At 37.3% G+C, this 20,461-nt stretch overlaps 1 protein-coding gene across 1 annotated transcript in view; it reads right to left on the reverse strand.

Annotated features, from left to right (window-relative positions):
- Nucleotides 1-12,538: 12,538 nt before the first annotated feature.
- LOC150104776 (transcription factor IIIA) overlaps nucleotides 12,539-20,461 on the reverse strand; it is a 199,342-nt gene continuing 191,419 nt past the window's right edge. Inside the window, exon 10 of the mRNA XM_090395955.1 lies at nucleotides 12,539-13,336. The gene's annotated coding sequence lies outside the window, so the exon portion shown is untranslated. The remainder of the gene's footprint in view (nucleotides 13,337-20,461) is intronic.

Genomic DNA, 20,461 nt, shown 5'->3' on the forward strand with positions numbered 1-20,461 from the left:
TCAGTCTGTTACTTGTCAAGACTCCAACATTATCAGATCTTATATCGTCTAAGGCACTTTGTATCGTATCAATCCACCAATATCTTGGTCTACCTATGGGTCGTTTTGCTGGCAACCTGGCAGAGAACACTTGTTTTGCTAATCTTTCTTCACCCATTCTGTTTAAGTGACCATACCACCTGAGATTAGCTCTACTAACACATTCCTGGATGCTGACAATGTCAAGTTCTTTCCTAATATCTTCGTTTTTAATATGATATTGCCATTGATGCCATCTGTTCACGCCTATAATCTTTCTCAGGACTCTCATATCTGCGATCTCTAGTCTTTGGTCAAGTGTTTTACTTCTGACCCAGCTCTCAGATTCATAAGTTAAAACTCGTTTGAACACTGTCTTGTATACAGCTAATTTAGTGTTCTGACTAATTTCTCTCTTATTCCATATGAATTTATTCAATTGACTTCCCACCATACCAGCTTTGCGATTCTGTTGTCTATTTCTATATTTAATTTACCATCTTCAGTAAAAATCGTGCCTAAGTAGCTGAAATGTTTTACTTGTTTCACAGGTTCTCCATTCACAACACAGTTGACATTTTCATGATTCTGCCAATTTTCATTGTCTTTGTCTTTTTAATGCTGACCTTCATGACCATATCTATTACATCTATTCAATTTAGTCAGAGAATCTTGCAGACTTGTAGCGGATTTATATTTAGAAGTATAACATCCGCATAAAGAAAAGAGCTGACATTAACATCTCCAATTCTGATATCATGTTTGATACCATTTTTCTTCATAATTGATCCATATAGATAATGAATAACAGAGGGGATAATGTACCGTGCATCCTTGTCTCACACCAGATTTAACATTAAACCATCTTCCTGTACTTCCTCCCATTCTAACTGATGACTTACAACTCAAATAAAGACTAAGTATTGCTTGATATAATGCCCCATTGACACCATATAAGTGTAGCGCATTGAATAGCTTGGCAGCTTTTCATATGCCTTTTCCAAATCGACAAAATTTAAATACAGATCTTTGTTATATTCCCATGATTTCTCCAGTATTTGTTTTAAAGTCAAGATCTGATTCTGACAGCCTCTATTTGTCCTGAATCCAGCTTGTTCTTCACCAAACGTTTCTTCCACAATTCTTCTACCGTTTCTCAAGTATACTTGCATAGATCTTGCCAGGAACACTCAGTAGGGAAATACCTTTGTAATTCTCAAATTCAGTTTTATTTCCCTTTTTATATATGGGTACTATGAGAGCTCTACTCCAATGATTGGGAATTCGTCCCTCTGTCCAGGCTTTCTGAACTATGCAGTGCAGCCACTGTGAGACTCTTATACCACCATACTTCAGCATTTCTGGTCGAATATCATCTACTCCTGCTGCCGTTCAACATTTCAAGCCTTTGATGGCTTTTTCTACTTCAAGTATGGATATGTATTCCTGACTGCATGTCTGGGCAGTGTTTTTTACGACTGTGCTGTCATCACTCCTTGTTTCATTTAGCAGTTTTTCAAAGTAATTACTCCATAGTTCAAGGATATCTTTTTCTCCTGTTTTCATGTCACCTTTGTCATCTCTAACTCCTTTTACAGCACTCTTTCCTCCATTCCTAAGCTTCTTCAACAACCTCCAGAATATTTTACCACCTACTTGACATTTCTTTTCTATATTCTTGCCAAAGTCCTCCCGTGACTTTTGTTTAGGTAGTTTTAGTGTTTAGCATTGTTGCATTTGTCTCTATATTCTCTAAGAGCACAAGCTGACTTATTTGACAGGAACTTTTGATATGCTTTCTTCTTTTCCTTCACTGCCTCTTTAACTTCCGTCCACAGGGAGTTCTGATTTTTTTTTTCATCCTTGCAGACAACCTCACCACATGCCTCTCTGGCAGAATCAATCAATGTTTTCTTCAGAGTTTGCCACTTAATCTCCAAGGTTTGGTTCCTGTTCTCAAACTCTTTCATTTTTTCTTCAATAATCTTCGTATATTTTAGTCTACAGTTCACATCTGAGAGCTGCTCAACTTTTATTCACTTTAAAACTTTCTTACATGTTATTCTTTTCAATGTGAAATTCAATTTTATCCTGCTCAAGACTAAATAGTGATCACTTCCAATTTCAAATCCTCTGTATACACTCTGGTGTCCTGCACCAGGGAGAAAACATCACTATCAAAAATAACAGTCAATGAGACGTTTCTTATTCCTTGCCTCTTCTCTCCATGTGGATTTGTGCACATTTTTATGTTGGAACATGGAGTTAGTAATAACCAGTCCATGTTCTGAGCAGAAATCCAACAGATATTTGCCATTATTATTAGCTTTGCTCTTTTCTCCAAATTTTGACAAGACATTTTTGTATGTCTGATAATCACCTCCTACTGTGGTATTTTGATTCCCAACAAAGACCAATTCATTGTCAGTAGCTTTCTCTAGAGCCTCAAAAAAATTCCTCCACTTCTACCTTAGTAGAACCTTCTGTGGGACCATAGGCACAAATAAGTCTCATTGTGCAGTTCTCCATTCTCATATTTGCCCACATTACTCTACTTGAGACTGACTGCCATTCAAGAAGGTTAGCCTAGTATTTTGTGTTGAATACTATGACTACTCCTTTTCCTTGATTGTCATTGCCTGAATATAACATTTTGTATTTATTGCTCAGAAAGATCTCACCAGTTTTTGTCTTTGTTGTTTCAGTCACCCCTATTATGTTGATCTGGTACTTATCTAATTCCTCAGCTAGCTCCATTTCTTTGCCATTCAGGCTTCTTATGTTGATAGTACCGATCTTTAACTCTGGTGATGTTGAGTTTGGGTGTGCTTTCAGATTTGTTCCAGTAGATGACTTTTCGCTGTTCGCCATGGTTCCCTGGCAAAAACAATGGGGGCCTTGTTTAACCGGGCCCAGTCAGCATGAAATTTTGTCATGTTGTACTATCATTTTTTATTTTGGTTTAACCAATAAGAATACAATTTGATCAGCTAAATCCCAAATTGCCAGCCCATCCTCGTTCGTTCAGTATCTAAGTAGATACCCAACAGGGTGCACCACGAGAAGATGATTGGACATTAGGTCAGAAGCCCTGGTCGGTTCTCTGATTCCTTTAAAGACTATGTGGAGGTCTCCTCTCAGTTATACAGCTTTGACCCTTAAGCACCCCTAATAAAGTTGTTAATGTTCATAATGATATTTTTAGAAATATCCACGTGTACTTGTGTATGATAATATATATATATATAGACAACGTATAGGGCACCTAAATTTTCTTTGCCTAGGGACATCAGATACTCTCGAACCGGCCGTGATGAGGAATAAACTTTGGTGAAGGACTCTTCTTTTTCCAGTGAACTCTATGTCTAGTATTGATGGCATGCTCTTCAAGTCCAGACTGTTCAGTTTCAAGGTATTGAATATACGACTTGTGTTCTTCTATCAGAATAAAAGCAGATCTTCCTGTTTATCCAAAGTAAGATAATGCACAAGGGAAGGGAATTTGGTAGATATCCGGATGACTTAGATGTGGAAGCTTGTCCTTTGGAGAAGCGAGAAAGATGGCGATTTTTCTGATGGGTCGAAAGACAACAAAAATATATAGTGGTTTTAAAACTTTCCCTTATGTGCAAGGCATTAGTGAACTCATAGCGAAAATTTTAAAACCACTCAATATTTTTGTTGCCTTTCGACCCATCAGAAAAATCGGTTTGCCTGTCTTGAGGGAAGAAAAACCCAAGTTACCGGGAGAAAAAACCCTCCACCTCTATATGAGACTGGGTAACTCACCTTTAGTCAAAAGAGACCAGTTCCTCACATCACTTATGGAAGGAACCTTTATCTTTATCTGGTCTTAATCTTTATGGGCTGAAATTAAAAAATATTTTAATTTCAGCCCATCAGTTTTCTCCCATGAACATGTGACTGCTAATGCAGAGGGATTACAATAAAAGCTGGCACACTGCTGTTTGTACTGTCTTATGATACATAAGAAAAGTTATTTACTGTGGGCATACGAGTTACTTTATAATTATGCCCCACATGTTTCACTATATAAGAAATGGTGAGTAACAGATCACGATTTTAAATAAAGAAATAAAAAATAATCATCTTTCCCATTTTTGTATATGGAAACTGGCAACAACTGACAGTAATTGTCTTCACGCTCTGTTAGTTCAGTGTGTTATAATATTCATGTACAAGCATTTCTCCAGTGAGAACAGTTATACATGAATCAGAGTTACGCAAGATGCTATTCAAGCCAGACCAAACAAATCAATTACTACCACCAGAGCTGTGGATACCAAAATGAATTATTAAGAGGCCTCAATGGAGTCAAATACTTGTCGAGGGATGCTATACTATCCACATTGGTTGTCCACCTCGTCTTGAATTCATTCACTATTTGCACACACAACATCCAATGGCAATCTGTTCCAATCATGCACCATTCTATGAGAGAAAAATCTAGATCTCACCCCTTTCTTGACAGCATTCTTTAAATGAAAAATTCAATTAACTGAAATCCTGTACAAGCCTCTCAGAAGTTTTTTAAGTCTCAGCCATTTCATCATTTTCTCCTGTTTGCTAGTGTCTGCAGTCTACAAATTCTCAATATGTATTATTATTATTATTTTACACTTCCAGGGAGTCCAAAGACTCATTGAAGGAGGCAACGGCTCTACAACTCTGTCTCCACCACTCAATCCACCCACTGACTGTAACTACACCAACGCCATCTACCGCTGACCACCACCACTAGTATTTCCACAGACAATCACACACACACACACACATCCATGCCCATGGCGGGATTCAAACCCACAGCCTTTTATATATATATATCTTCATAATCAGTATTCCACAATCCTGATCTTATTTTTAACACTCTCCTTTGCACTCGCTCCACTATATATATATATGAATCACCACAGAAACAAGGAAATAAGATCCGTGCACAATAGTCCAAGTGAAGGCCTTCTGAAGCAGCAAAATTACATCTTTACATGTCAAAATTCATTTCAGAATTGCAATTAATCTCTGAGTTGTATTTACGATTTTCGCTATATGACCCTTGAACTTCAACTTCCTGTCTACCAAAACTCCAAGATCCCTAGCCTGATCAGTTCTTCCAGCATAATCGAACAAATATAACATGATATTGCATATCTAATCTCACCAAAATGCATGATTTCACATTTACTAACATGGAACTGACAGCTATTTTCCCATGCCCACAATTCCAATCCATTCAAATTATTCTGCAAATACTGTATATCAACTGCATTTTTGACCATGCCTATCTTTGCAGCATCATCAGCAAATAGCAGTATGTCACTTGTCAAATCCTTCCCAATATCATTAATGTACAAATTGAATAACAGTGGACCAAGCACTGATCCATGTGGTAGACCACTGGTTACCTTAAATCTTGGAGACTCACATCACCTGTATACCAATTTTTGATATGTCAGTCAGTTATCCTCATATCCATGCTATTATTTTATAATCCAAACCCATATTCTCCAATTTATGCTGTATTCTATCAAAAACCTTAGCAAAAGTCAAAGTATCATAGTATATTCATTCCTCTTGTCTAGCTCAACAATAACATTATAGAATGTAAGCAAGTTGCTAAAACATGACCTTCCCGTAGTAAACCCATGCTGTTCATTGCAAAGAAGAGATTCTCTGTCAATCCATTTCTGAATGCAAATCCTAACCAATTTTTCTAACATCTTCACCGCCACTCCTGAAATGCTGATTGGTTGATAGATGGATACATCAGGCATCACACCACTCTTGTGCAATGGGATTACCATACATTCTTTCCACTTCTGTGGAATCTTCCCTGTTCCGAGACTGAAATTATATATATACATATACAGGGTGTTCGGGATAAATTTGACATATTTATAATTAATTATATTTTTCCGTAAGTTACATGTATTAACACACACTTCTCTTCATTTAAAAGTTTGGACCCTTCTTCATTCATATACAAGATGTCAGAAAGGATGGATAGCTGGAACCCACCTGCATCATGGAAGAGAATAACTTGTATCATGATGATTCGTGCCCGCCATCAAAATAAGGATATTACGACTGCTGCTCAATGCTCCCTGAATACAGTAAAAACAATCAGGCATGAACTAGAGACTTGCAATGGTGACTACGAGGATGTAGCAAGAAGAAAGATCCCTAGCAGACGATCTGATTGCGTTCGTACAGCAGAATTCCTCGCAAATCTGCAGGAACAGGTGTTGAAGAACCCTGACATTGGAATTCGGGCTTTGTTCGTGAAGTTGCTAACTGTAGTCAAGCCCTGGATAACAAGGGTAGCCAATGGTAGGCCGTATGTATGGTAGCAGGATTCGGCCCCTTGCCACACCTCTGGGAAAAGTCAAAAATGGTTGTCTGAAAATTTCTACGACTTCACCAGTCCAAATGTTTGGCCTCCAAACTCCCCAGACCTTAACCCCATGGATTATTTTGTATGGGGTGCAGTTGAAAAAGACACCAATCGCACTTCCAGTAATACAAAAGCCCAGTTAATGGATAAAATTAAAACAGTTTTTGGGGCCCTTCCCAGGGAGACTGTAGCATCAGCTTGTTCGAGGTTCCGAAGCAGAATTGAAGCTGTGATCGATGCTAATGGTGGTTATTTTGAGTAAATCTTGTTGATAGTATTGTAATTAACTCTGCCTGTAATGTTTTTTTGTCAATTCATTAAATTTAATAGATACAAAGAAGATTTTCTTTTTCCTTACGAAACTGTCAAATTTATCCCGAACACCCTGTATATATACAGCCTCGCCAAAGGAATAGCCAGCTCAGCTGAACATTCTTTTAGCATCTGTGTTGATATCCCATTCAGCCCCTACTGTTGTGCAACAGCTATATAATGAAGAACCTCATACATCTGAGGTTCTTCATTTAGTGAAAAGGTAGCAGTGAGCGCAATGTTACACACACACACACCAGGTTGTTAGCTTTTAGCAGAATAGGCATTAGTTGAACAACCTCTTCTGCATTTTTCACCTTTGCAATATCTGCATTCAGTAGTTATTCTTTCATATTCATTCTCTCTTTTACTTGCAGCATAAGAATAGAATTCTTTGGGTTGTCTTTAGCTTGCAGAGCTAGTCTCTTTTCATATTCACTTAGTTTTCCATACGACAGTCGACTCTACTGGCCTACTGCTTATAATTTTCATCACGGATATCATCCTTATGCACGTTGTATTCCTTCCACATTATCCTTTTTTTACAAATCTCTTGTTTGATAAGATTACACATCTATTTCGCTCCTACTCTATTTTTTGCACTCTAGGGATATATTCTGATATTGCTTCATTTATGTATTTTTTTTTTTTAAACACTACCCATGTATTGTCGATATCCTTCCTATCCAACAACTGGTACCATGGTGCAGGATCCAGCATACTCCTCACTTGGTCATAATTGCCTGCTTTGTAGTACAAGCATGTAACTTTTTTGAATGGAATATTCATAAATTTAGCCACTTCCTGAGTACTACATGGTCACTGTCACCAACTGGAAGCAGAATAGTCACATCTTTAAATGAAATCTTCTCTGACACTATAATCAAATCTAATACTCTTTAATTTCCAGTTCCTTCTGTCACATGCTGATCAAGGAAGAGTTGTCTCACAACAGCTCAAATTCAATTTCATTTTTCTCATGAGATTTTACTGCTACCCATCAATGTTTGGATAATTAAAATTATGATTACCCTTTTTTGCACCTATTGTCTTTATTTGGTAATGCATTTCTTCCTCAATAGCAACTGATCCACTAAGTCTGTAACAACACCCCATTATGTATTTGATCTTGTTGACCTCCACCTCACACCAGATGGATTCAAACTCCCTGCCACATGAAAAACCGTTCCTAGTATTAGTCATAGGTCTCAACACTAACTGGATTCAAGTCATCCAATATCATTAATAGCACACTTCTCCTTTCCTATCCTGTCTATCCTTCATAAAAATTACTGTACCCTTTAAACTCAGATATGCCTTGGTGGGTCCAAATTGAATAAACACAAATATAAAATCTTTCTCTCCTCCATCATTTCCATGATAATGCCCATTCCCATTAACACAGTTACATAATGAGAATGTTAGGTCTCATACCAGTCATTAGATTTTCAAGCCTCCTGATACCAAACACATTCAAACTGTAGGCCATCCCTTGAATACAAACGTAATATTCCCTCAAATTCACTCCACATATATTAATTAGTAAAATAAATGAAAATCTAGATATCTTACAAATCTTAGATGTGCTGAGAATAAAAAAAAAAAAAAGAAAAAAAGAAGAAGTGATGATCCTTACATTTTCCTCTTACTCTGAGTATGGAAACAACACAGCTTGCTCCACTTCATTAGGCATTACAGTATTTTAAATTTCAGCATGACAGTACAAATCCTACATATTTCTACATTTGTATGTAAAAAAAAATCACCTTTTCATATCCATATTTCTGGTAATTACAATGATTAATGTTGATGTTTCTGGAATGAAAACAAATAATTCATTGACTAAATTAAATATATACACACTGACATTTTGTCAGCTCAAGCTAGCATTATCAAAGCACTTTAAAGACACACACACACTCAGCAAAAATTGTAAATGAAATGACCTCAAGAACAAGGCCAAATGGCAAAAGACTTTTCTTTCTAATTTTTGTTTTCTATTTACAGTTCAACATTACCCACTGGCAAATTACTTCGTTGAAGAGGGAAAATGAAGGGGCTGTAACCTTCTTGGATACTTAATTACAAGGCAATTGAATAGGTGACTCAGAATTCACTATCATATGCCCCCCCCCTTCCACACACAAGCATCTAAATGCCATCTCACATCACCATCCTACCAAAAAAGTTGGAATTTTTAAAACCTTAGCCTACAGGGCAAAGCAAATTTCATCCTTAGGACCTGCACTGCATCTGGAACAACAGAATCTACTTACAACACTTGAACAAAATGGTTACAAGAAAAATCCTTGCTAAATGCATTAAAAAAAAAACCCAAATGACAGAATGGGCCACCTTGGCAAGAAGAAAAAAACAAAAAATATATTCAGCATGGGAACCTAAAAGCTGACTAGCACAATGTGCCTTGGAAGACTATTTCATCTGGTAGTAGAAAGCCAATCTACTACACAGCTACTTTTCCAAAAACCATTCCTGGAAGCAGCTCATGTTCTACAGAAGCTAGTGAATTGCAGTATAGATGATAGTGTAATTATGCACAAATTTTGGTACACTGCCCTATCCTTCCAGCAGTAATCACAGTAGATTGCTGCAGAGGGTGCCACTTCTGTCCTTCACACGTGATTATCCTTGTCTCGAGGTCATTTCATTCCCAGTTTTCATTAAGTGTGTATATCTTTAAAGCATCTTGGATAATGCTAACTCGAACTGGCAAAATGTTTGCATATAAATATTTTTGTCAATAAATTATTTATTTTCATTCCAATTTCACAACCCCCCCCCCAAAAAAAAACAACTTCAACATTAATGAAAACCAAATAATAATGAATATTAAATTCCATAGAGTTCTGGTTATAGTATTACTGTAAGTTAGATGCTTAATTATTATAAGATACTAATAATGATATGACTAACATAATACAACTGTAATTCTGTTTTTATATTAGCACTTTCAATTTAAGCTTTTTTTTTTTTTTTTTTTTTTTTTTTTTAGGCTTATTCAATTCACATAGTTATTAGCAGTTATTTGCAATGATTCTGAATTACAAATATTTCCTTTAAAACAAAAATAATTCCAAATTTGATGTAATGAAAATTTATATTAATTATGACTACAATAAAATTTTTTTGTTTGCAACAAACACAAATGTTAATCATGTACACAATGTCAATTTTTGATTAATAGAATAAATATAAACATGAGTGTAATATCATCATTGAACATTCAAAGACTCATTGTGAGAGATCAACATTATCTACATAATATCTATTGTACCTCTCTTTGAATGCATTCACCAATGAAGTTGCCCCAACAAACTCTGGCAAACTGTTCTGCTCATTCATCGCACCTTCATGAGTAAAAAATCTAGTCCTCACACACACCTTGATAACCACACTCTTACCCAATTTTCAGGAAAAAACCCCCCTCAACTCCTCTAGCCAAGTGTTGAAAAATTTCTTCTGCAACAATCATACAACCCCCCCCCCCCTTTCAAGTAACTTAAACATTTCTATCATATCACCTCTTTTCTGCCCAACAACCAATTTCTATAACCAACAAACATTTAACTGCCACAGTGAGCGGCAATTATTCTCTCTACGCCTTATCCCCAAGAAACCTGATCAGAACCTGTGTACAGTAATCCAGATAAGATGAGATCAGAGAAGCATGATTTAAATTTAATATTATTAAAAAAATTTACCTTACATAACAAAATTTTATTTTATTTTTTTTTTACTGAGCTTAGAATGCGTTATCATTCTAAATCTGAAACACAATTTCCCTCATAATAATTAAAAAAAATTCTTTAAATTAATTTGTGGCATTGTTATTTTTTAAAATACTTTTTATACACTGTGAATACAAAATATCTTATCAAAAGGGAATTCTTTTGATAAGATAATATTTAACTTTCAACACTGATGAACCTTTGAATTTTTAGGTTTCATTTGTTTTTCTTTTATCTATTGAAATATTCTCATTTCTCTCAAATTTATAAACTGTATAACATAGTCGATCACAACAAATGTTATAATCATAGCTACTGTATTTTATTCGGTTTAACAACTTGAACAAATTCAAAGGCTGTCCCTATATTCAACAATAAGTAAAATAAAATAAAAAAAGGTATGATCTGGAGTTTTTACAGGATAATTTTAACTGATTCATTTTTGAATTCTTTTAAAAATATATTGTCAAATATTGAAAGAATTCAATAAAGCACTAAGATTCAAGAGATCCAAACATCCTATTCATGTCAGCAGTAAGGTGAATACTGAACTGCAAGACTTCAGTGTCACATAAGTGTATTAGAAACACAATAAATGAGCAACAGAAAGAAAATACATTTCAAAAGAATGCCATATTATTAAATTACATATTTTATCACTGTACATTTTATCATTTTGTGCTGTAAATGTATGCTAATTTTTGAAATCTTCTAATATGGTTTTAATAACAAAGAACACAATATGTTGAAAGTTTATTTTCCACTTGGTTAGAGTATAATAAATTTAGTTTAATCCTTTATCCAAGTGTGAGCAAACAAAGTTTGCGCCTGAAAGTATCTTCAGGACTGGGTTAAGGTGGTACACACCAGGGCAACTCGTTGCAAAGGTGGAGCAAGCTACCAACACTCCTATCCTAGTATCTCCTATAATGCAAAACACATCTCCTTGCAGATATGTCTATTGTTATGCATTAAGGGAAGGGCCACTACCCAGACCGGTTTCGACCTTTATTGAGGTCTCTTCAGTGGGAGCCAGGCCCAAGTCGAGATATCAGGCAGAAGCATTTGCAGGTCATCTCCACCTATAGGAATTGCCAGTTGGTGTGCCACCCTTTTTTAATAAATTACTCTGGATTTAGAGAAAGATGTTGAAAGTTTATTTTCCACTTGGTTAGAGTATAATAAATTTAGTTTAATCCTTTATCCAAGTGTGAGCAAACAAAGTTTGCGCCTGAAAGTATCTTCAGGACTGGGTTAAGGTGGTACACACCAGGGCAACTCGTTGCAAAGGTGGAGCAAGCTACCAACACTCCTATCCTAGTATCTCCTATAATGCAAAACACAATGCATAACAATAGACATATCCGCAAGGAGATGTGTTTTGCATTATAGGAGATACTAGGATAGGAGTGTTGGTAGCTTGCTCCACCTTTGCAACGAGTTGCCCTGGTGTGTACCACCTTAACCCAGTCCTGAAGATACTTTCAGGCGCAAACTTTGTTTGCTCACACTTGGATAAAGGATTAAACTAAATTTATTATACTCTAACCAAGTGGAAAATAAACTTTCAACATCTTTCTCTAAATCCAGAGTAATTTATTAAAAAAGGGTGGCACACCAACTGGCAATTCCTATAGGTGGAGATGACCTGCAAATGCTTCTGCCTGATATCTCGACTTGGGCCTGGCTCCCACTGAAGAGACCTCAATAAAGGTCGAAACCGGTCTGGGTAGTGGCCCTTCCCTTAATGCATAACAATAGACATATCCGCAAGGAGATGTGTTTTGCATTATAGGAGATACTAGGATAGGAGTGTTGGTAGCTTGCTCCACCTTTGCAACGAGTTGCCCTGGTGTGTACCACCTTAACCCAGTCCTGAAGATACTTTCAGGCGCAAACTTTGTTTGCTCACACTTGGATAAAGGATTAAACTAAATTTATTATACTCTAACCAAGTGGAAAATAAACTTTCAACATCTTTCTCTAAATCCAGAGTAATTTATTAAAAAAGGGTGGCACACCAACTGGCAATTCCTATAGGTGGAGATGACCTGCAAATGCTTCTGCCTGATATCTCGACTTGGGCCTGGCTCCCACTGAAGAGACCTCAATAAAGGTCGAAACCGGTCTGGGTAGTGGCCCTTCCCTTAATGCATAACAATAGACATATCCGCAAGGAGATGTGTTTTGCATTATAGGAGATACTAGGATAGGAGTGTTGGTAGCTTGCTCCACCTTTGCAACGAGTTGCCCTGGTGTGTACCACCTTAACCCAGTCCTGAAGATACTTTCAGGCGCAAACTTTGTTTGCTCACACTTGGATAAAGGATTAAACTAAATTTATTATAAAGAACACAATAGCATATTCCAAAATGTACATAATGTATTAATTCAAATTATGCACCAAGGGGTTGTTTAAAAATCTGTTAATTATTTCACCTTTAACAGGCACATAAGGTAACACTGAGTTATGACAAAGTATATTTAATTGAATAATTAACACTTTTGTTTTATTGGTTATAACAATGACTGCCATATTATTATGGGAATCACTTTCATCACAACATAAAAATAATTAATTACACTGCTTATAATAAGTTCTTTCCATTTCTGCAATATTTGTAATGTCTCAAGGTAATTTCTTTATCTCCAAGAGTTCTACAGTATTTTCAACCTTCCTGTCAACATTTTGATGATGTACAGCATGATAAATAGTGATATTTCCATTTTATTGGTTGGATTCTTAATTCATTAATTTTCAAATATACATATATATAAATATAAACTATGCTCCTGCTATAACTGATTCTAAGTACTTCTGTTTGACAGATGCCACTATGACATTCTAGTAAAAAAAAAAAAAGTTAACACATTAAAAAAAAATAAAAACCAATAGACAGCATAAAAAATAATCACAATTAGCCTTTATGAATCTTGATTTTTTTTTTTTTTTTTTTACATTAGAATTCCTAAAAGTAGCTTCACTTATGTGAACTACATGTTATCAACCCTTGCCACATGCACATTTGAAGAATAATAGATGTTTAAATATTAAGATTTTTAAATTCTTTTCCTTACCAGAAATTTTAATATTTGTTATTTCAAAATCTTCATTCAATGCATAGTGAAGCATGAAATTCGTGCTTCACTAATGGAAATGCAACAACCTTTATTAACCACAACTAAAATTGTGTAAAGTTGATGGTTATATTGGTACAGCAATGTAATCTGCAGCAAAGGGAAGAAAATGAAGACTGGTGGATTAGTCTGAGATGACAATAAAAGATCTAACACTTGTGCCATCACAAATTCTGTTCAACATTTTCTATCATATTACACTATAAAAGCCTAGAGAAAAAAGAATAAAATCAAGAAGTACAGTAGGCTGCCCCATGCTTCATGAAACTTTCACCCAATTTTACAACTGGTAAAATTCTATTATGAGTGTATGAAATGTAATCACAGAAGCACGGCAATCAGGATGTATATTTCTCTACTGTATGTAGGTTGCTGAATGGCTGGAGCCACAGTGTACAATTGAGAATAAAACTTTTAACCAGTATGGATAATTTATAACTGAATATCTTTTATCCATTAAGTAAGTTTTATATAACAAAATACTGTATACATATTTGTATTAAAAAAATGGCTACGAGTAGCTGTGCACAGAATATTTCAGATGTTTGGGTGGTCCGATGCCTATAGGCTACCTACCAAGTTTGCAGTTAACAAGTTTGATTTCCACCTGATAGGCGCACTTCATCACCCTTTTATACGCTAGTAGTCCCTCGGCAGTAACGAATGATGATGGATTCAGCTGCAGTCGCAAATGGCGTGTCGCCAAGTTCCTCTGCCATTTGGGCACTCTATTATAAGCAATATAATAAGGGAGTTTGTGGCATGCAGTATTTGTGGCATGTATGCATCTCGGGAATTGGATGTCTGGCTTGTGAGAGAGAATGGGGTGCATGTATGTTTAAAGTGCAGGCAGTGGGAGGAAATAAATGCAGCAGATATCTCAATAACCGACCTTGTTGTGCTCCAGGAACAGGAAATGAATACAGGAAGACAAGTAATGTGATAGGAGAGAATGAAGAAAAAAAATGTGAATGAGAAAATAATAGTTGATAGTGTAGAAGGAGTGAGTGACTGTGAAAGTTTAGATGGTTTTGTTTGGGAGAGTGAATTTCAATTTAGAGTGACTGACCTACAGAGGGAGATAGAGGAGCTGAAAGAGGAGGTGGAATGTCTTGGGAGAAGTATGATAAATATGAAAGATGAGATTAGAAGAATGGAAGAGATAAATGCAAGGTAAATCAGAGTAGGGGAAGAGAGAGAGAGTTTTGGGAATGATAGGAGAGGAGAGAAATTTGTGAATGATAAAAGAGGAGAGAATCGAATTGGATATGGAAATGGAGAGAATGGAAACAGGAGAGAGAGGCATGGAAGTGCTAGAAGAGGAGAGAATGGAAACAGCAGGAGAGACGGAATGAGAGAGAGGTCAGTGCTAGAAGAGGAGAAAATGAAAACAGTAGGGGAGAGAGAGAGGTATGGGAGTGCTAGAAGAGGAGAAAATGAAAACAGTAGGAGAGAGAGAGGTATGGGAATGAAAGAAGAGGAGAAAATGGAAACAATAGGAGAGAGGGAATGGTAAGAGGTATAATGTATGGGGACTCAATGATCCGTGGTGTTCAAGATAGGATGCGTGAGGAGTGTTTGCCAGGAGGAACGATAGAAAGGGTGGCTTTGGCAGTTAAGAGAGCTGAAAGGGTGGAAAAGATGATTGTGATGGTGGAAACAAATGACTTGAGTGGTGGTGTAAATAGGGCAGTGAGAGATACGAGATTCTTGCTTGAGGTGGTACGAAAGAAGACACAGAGAGGAAAGATAGTGTGTGTTGCCTAGGTATGATAATGACGAACTGAGCAGAAGAGCAGTAATATTAAATGACATAATAGTAGAATGTGTGGATGCTTGGAGTGCATTTGAGGACAGAGAGGAATTGTATGCAAGAGACTACTTACATTTGAATGAGGAAGGACGAAGGCATCTGGAGAGATTGCTGTTCTGAAAAAGTCAGTGTGTCCCAGGGTGGATGGTAGCAGGGGTGGCCTATTGTGGGAATGGGTACTTGGGAGAAGGGGGGATGACATCAGGTAACATTGAGCCCAGTGGAGTCTAGAGGGGATAATGCTGGGTATAGAAACAACGGCATTTATATGCTATATACTAATGCCAGGAGTATCCCGAATAAGGGAGAGGAATTGGTGGCTGAGATAACATCAGTCTGGCCAAAAATTATCGGGATCACTGAGACAAGGCTGACAGAAGGGGATATAATACCATGAATAGAAGTCGCTGGGTATAGCATTTTTCATCAGGATAGGAGTGGAAAGCGTGGTGGTGGGGTACTGCTTGTGATAAGTGATGACCTATGTCCTCTAGGAGTGGAGGCTTTGGAAGGAAGTGAGACAAATGATTCTGAGAGCATACGGTGTGAGGTAGAGGTAGGAAAGGCAGGATATTTAGTGAGGATGTTGCTACAGACCCAGGAGCACAGAGGATGGGGACCAGGAGATGTTTAGAGTTTGGCAAGTGCAAGAAGAATGATTGTTATGGGAGATTTTAACTACAGTAGTATAAACTGGGGGAGAGGAAGATGCATGTAGCAATAAGGGAATGGAATTTCTAGAATTTTTGAGGGACAAATGTCTTAGGCAACATGTAATAGAGGGAACAAGAGGTTCAAGAGTTTTGGATTTGGTTATAGCATCAGAAGAGTTGATAATAACTGAGATGACATCTCTCCCACCAGTTGGAGAGAGTGACCATATCGTTTTGACTTGGAAAATGAATAGACATGCAGGAGTCTCAAAGAGATGGGAACATATGTGGAATTATAAAGCAGGTGATTATAATAGTCTAAGATGTCAACTTGGGGAAGTTTCATGGAGGGAGCAATTGGAAATGCCGGGATATCATTAGTGCATGGGAAATTATTAAAGAATATTTGTTAGCAGCAATGGTAAGTTGTATACCACGAGTGAAGAAGAGGACACAATTTGGAGTAAAGTGGATGACAAACAATATTAAACAGGAATTGCATGCGAAAAAGAGGCTGTGGAAGGGATATAAGGAGACAGGAAAAGAGAAGATGCATGAAGAGTATAACACACAGGCCAGAAGAGTGAATAATATGGTAAAGAAGACGAAACTGGAATATGAGAGGAGATTAGTCCTAAGATCGAAAGAAAATCCTAGGGAATTTTTTTAGATATGTGGCCAGTAGGAGGAGAAATGACTGTGGAAGAATGATATTGTGGGATAAAAATGGGAATAGAGTGACTGATGCAGAGGACATAGTAGAATTGTTCAATGACCACTTTATTGGAGTATTTCATCCTGGAGGAGTCAGTTTTAAAGCTAGAGGGATAGGGCAGGTTCAAGGTTTTAGAGGTACAGGAGGAGAGTATGTCTCAAATACTGAGTACTCTGGATGTCAGTAAAGCTGTGGGGCTGGATGGTATTTCACCACGAGTTTTGAGAGAATGTGCTAGGGAACTGACAGTGCCTTTGACCTGGCTTTTCAATGAAAGTCTGGCTACTGGAAAGGTGCCCATGGAATGGAAGGAAGGTAAGATAGTGCCATTGCATAAGGGCGATAGCAGACTGGAAGTGTCTAATTATAGACCAGTTTGTGTGTCATCAGTAGTTAGTAAGATCTTGGAGAAAGTAGTGAAGGACCGTATACAGCATTGTGCAGATGAGGATAATGTTATCTGCGAGAGTCAACATGGATTTGTGAAGAGGCGCTCTTGTTTTAGCAATATGCTAGCCTTTTATGATAAAGTTACAAGAGCATTAGATGAGGGAAAGGCATATACTGCTGTTTTCTTAGACTTAGCAAAGGCATTTGACAGGGTACCACATGATAAGCTGATATTTAAGTTGCAGCACATGGGTCTGGATGTCAGATTGGTCAACTGGATTCAGATTGGCTGTCCGATAGGTATCAAAGAGTTGTGTATGGCAGGGTAGTTTCAAGGAAGCAGAGGGTTACAAGTGGGGTCCCATAGGGCTCAGTGCTGGGACTTATATTGTTTAACCTTTATATCAATGACATTGTCAGTGGATTGCAGGGAGATGTTGAGTTGTTTGCAGATGATGCAAAGCTGGGAAGGATTATTAGCAATAGTGCAGATGTGGAAGTCATGCAAGAGGATTTGAATAAGCTAGATAGATGGGCAAATGAATGGGGATATCAGTTTAATGCAGCAAAATGTAAGGTCTTAAGGTTTGGGAAACATCGATGGGACACTGCATACTCTATGGGAGGAGTTATACTGGAGGAAGTAGGGGAGACAAGAGATCTGGGATTAACGATTGATAGAAACCTGAAATTTAGGGGACATATTGCAAAGATGGTGAAGGTAACACAGAGGATTGCTGCAATAATGAGAAGGACACTGACCTGCAGAGACAAAACAGTTATCATTCCGTTGTATAAGACCCTGATCAGACCACACTTGGACTATTGTTCTCAGATTTGGTCCCCAGGATTTGAAGGGGTAAATTAACTGTGGAAAGGGTACAAAGGCAGATAACAAAGATGGTTTCAGGACTGTACAATGATAGTTATGAGGATCGGCTGAGGGAATGTGGACTGCAGAGTTTGGTGGATAGAAGAAGGAGAGGTGATATGATTGATACTTTTAAACTGTTGAGAGGTGGTTACAGGGTTGACACTGGAGAGTTCTTTCTCTTGGTTGAACAGTGGGAAGGAGTGAAGACAAGAGGCCATCCCTGGAAGTTATGAAAGGAAACTGTGAGCAATAGGGTGAGGAGTGGTTTCTTTGCATGGAGGGTGGTTGAACCATGGAATACATTGCCTGATAGAGTGGTGAGAGCGAGAACGGTCAATGAGTTCAAGGAGTAGTATAATAGACTTTGTGTTTCTTAGGGGGGAGGGACCTCCCACGATGAGTCTTTTGACTCCATGGAGGCCTGAATAATAATAATAATGTAGAAGGGGGGGGGGGGATATTACACTACAAGCCTGCAGGTGGCAAATCTTGTAATTTACCTCTCTTTCTTTATCAGTTGCCCTCATAAATGTCTAAAAAGAGGGAAAAGTAAATTTGAGGATACAAAATACCTAATCTTTGCTACAAGTTTATATACAACTTAGAAACATTTGAAAAAATTGACTCCACTCATCAGTCACAGTCCTTCTCTCCAGAACTTGTAGCTCGGTGTGCATCCATTGAGCATAAAGCCCACTATACCATGACCCCCAGCATCACCGTATCTACCCTTTTCAAGAACATCCTCAAGAACAATGGTAAGCAGTACCACTTTCACACCAGATCAAGTGTCATCTAGAAATCAGAGGAAGGAATAAAATGACTCTCACCTGTAAAGAATACATTAGCCGATTGGTGTCTTGTCCAAATTTTATGTATACAACACCACTGAAACGTGGTCTACAATGAACTGTTGATAAAGTTATACAGACTACAGGCTTTCAGGCATATAGGGCTACTTGCTGCAGACATCTTTCCACAGTTTGTCAAGATATTTGTATACCTGTGTTTGAATGCAGCTGACTTGCAAGCTGACCTGCTGTGGTATGTGCTGTTATAATCAAAAATCTCTCTTCATGCTCTGTGGTAGAACGAGGGTGACCAGAAATGTCTGGAAGACATCCCACTGGTTTGAAACATTGCCCAAAGCCTAGATACAATGCTATGTGAGATTCCAAACCCTCTGGCAATATCAATAAAACTGTGGCCTTCTTCGAACTTTCCAATAATTCTTCTTCATGTGAAATTATCTAGTCATGTCTTTGTGACATTACAAGACATCCAAGTTTGCAACTTTATTCCTTTCAAGAAAAGGAAGGAGCGAGAAAGAGTTTTTCAAACACAACTTTCTCAGCGCAGCCTTTTGCCTTTTATCCTGTTGAGTGGTGCCACATGACTGCTTTGCACACAATTCAAAAATTTGAATGTGTACCCACTTTCTACTTGAAATCTTCAGTTATACAAGTTAATCTTCAGAAATAGTGCTTGTCCTTAGGGTTTTGGACACCAGTATATATAAAATTACATAAAATATAAAATTCCAATTCATATAAAATCCATCATCAGGTTTCAAATGTACTTTAGTAGCTGAACCTTTAATGGTAGAAGTTAGTAAACAAAATCAGCAGCAACAAGAATTGCAATGTTAGATAATAGTTTTGGAAATGGAAATTTCAACAATCACTGCATAATTTTTTTTTGTATAACATCCCACCCATGAAAGATGGTAAATCTTTAACACACTGGTATGATGGGCAGGCTAAGAGTTTGATAATCCTGTTCTAGAAACAAAACTTTTTCCCCCCCTCTTTTCTTCCAACCAGTTCATATCTCTCACACTGCAAAGATGATAATCATCCTTCCAGGCCTAGTGTCCTGTTGCATCTCTTCAATGACTTCTATATTCTCCACAACTGGGTGGTATCAGAGTATCTTTTTGGGGCAGTCTCGAGCTGGCCACTTTTTTAATTTGTATATTTTATATATTACTGAGTCTATTTTAAGTTCCTTACGTATTTCATTGCTTAATTTTGTCCCAGAGTGTACAGCCTATTCTGAAGTGACTTTAAAGTTTTGTCATCTGTGGTCTCTGAAGCAGGGTTTCTGGCTTAACAAAAAAAAAAAAAAAAAAAAAAAAAACCTTAGCCCCACCCACAGTACTGATGGACTATGAGTTTATAACCTTTTATGGATGAGAACTGCAAAAAAATTTCATCTACATAGACATTAAATAAGAGTGGTGACACTAGGCATCCTGAATGAACTCCTCAGTTAATTTCCATTCTAACTACTGTGCTAACTCTTACAGCTATTTGGTAATTTCTAGTTTAGGAATTTGTTTGAGCGTGACGGCAAAGTTATGTCCTAGACTGAGAGTGTTCTTGGCT

This window comes from Typopeltis vanoorti, chromosome 7, assembly GCF_054136105.1.
Source record: "Typopeltis vanoorti isolate ZY-2024b chromosome 7, IOZ_Tvanoo_1.0, whole genome shotgun sequence".
Classification (NCBI taxonomy): Eukaryota; Metazoa; Arthropoda; class Arachnida; order Uropygi; family Thelyphonidae; genus Typopeltis; species Typopeltis vanoorti.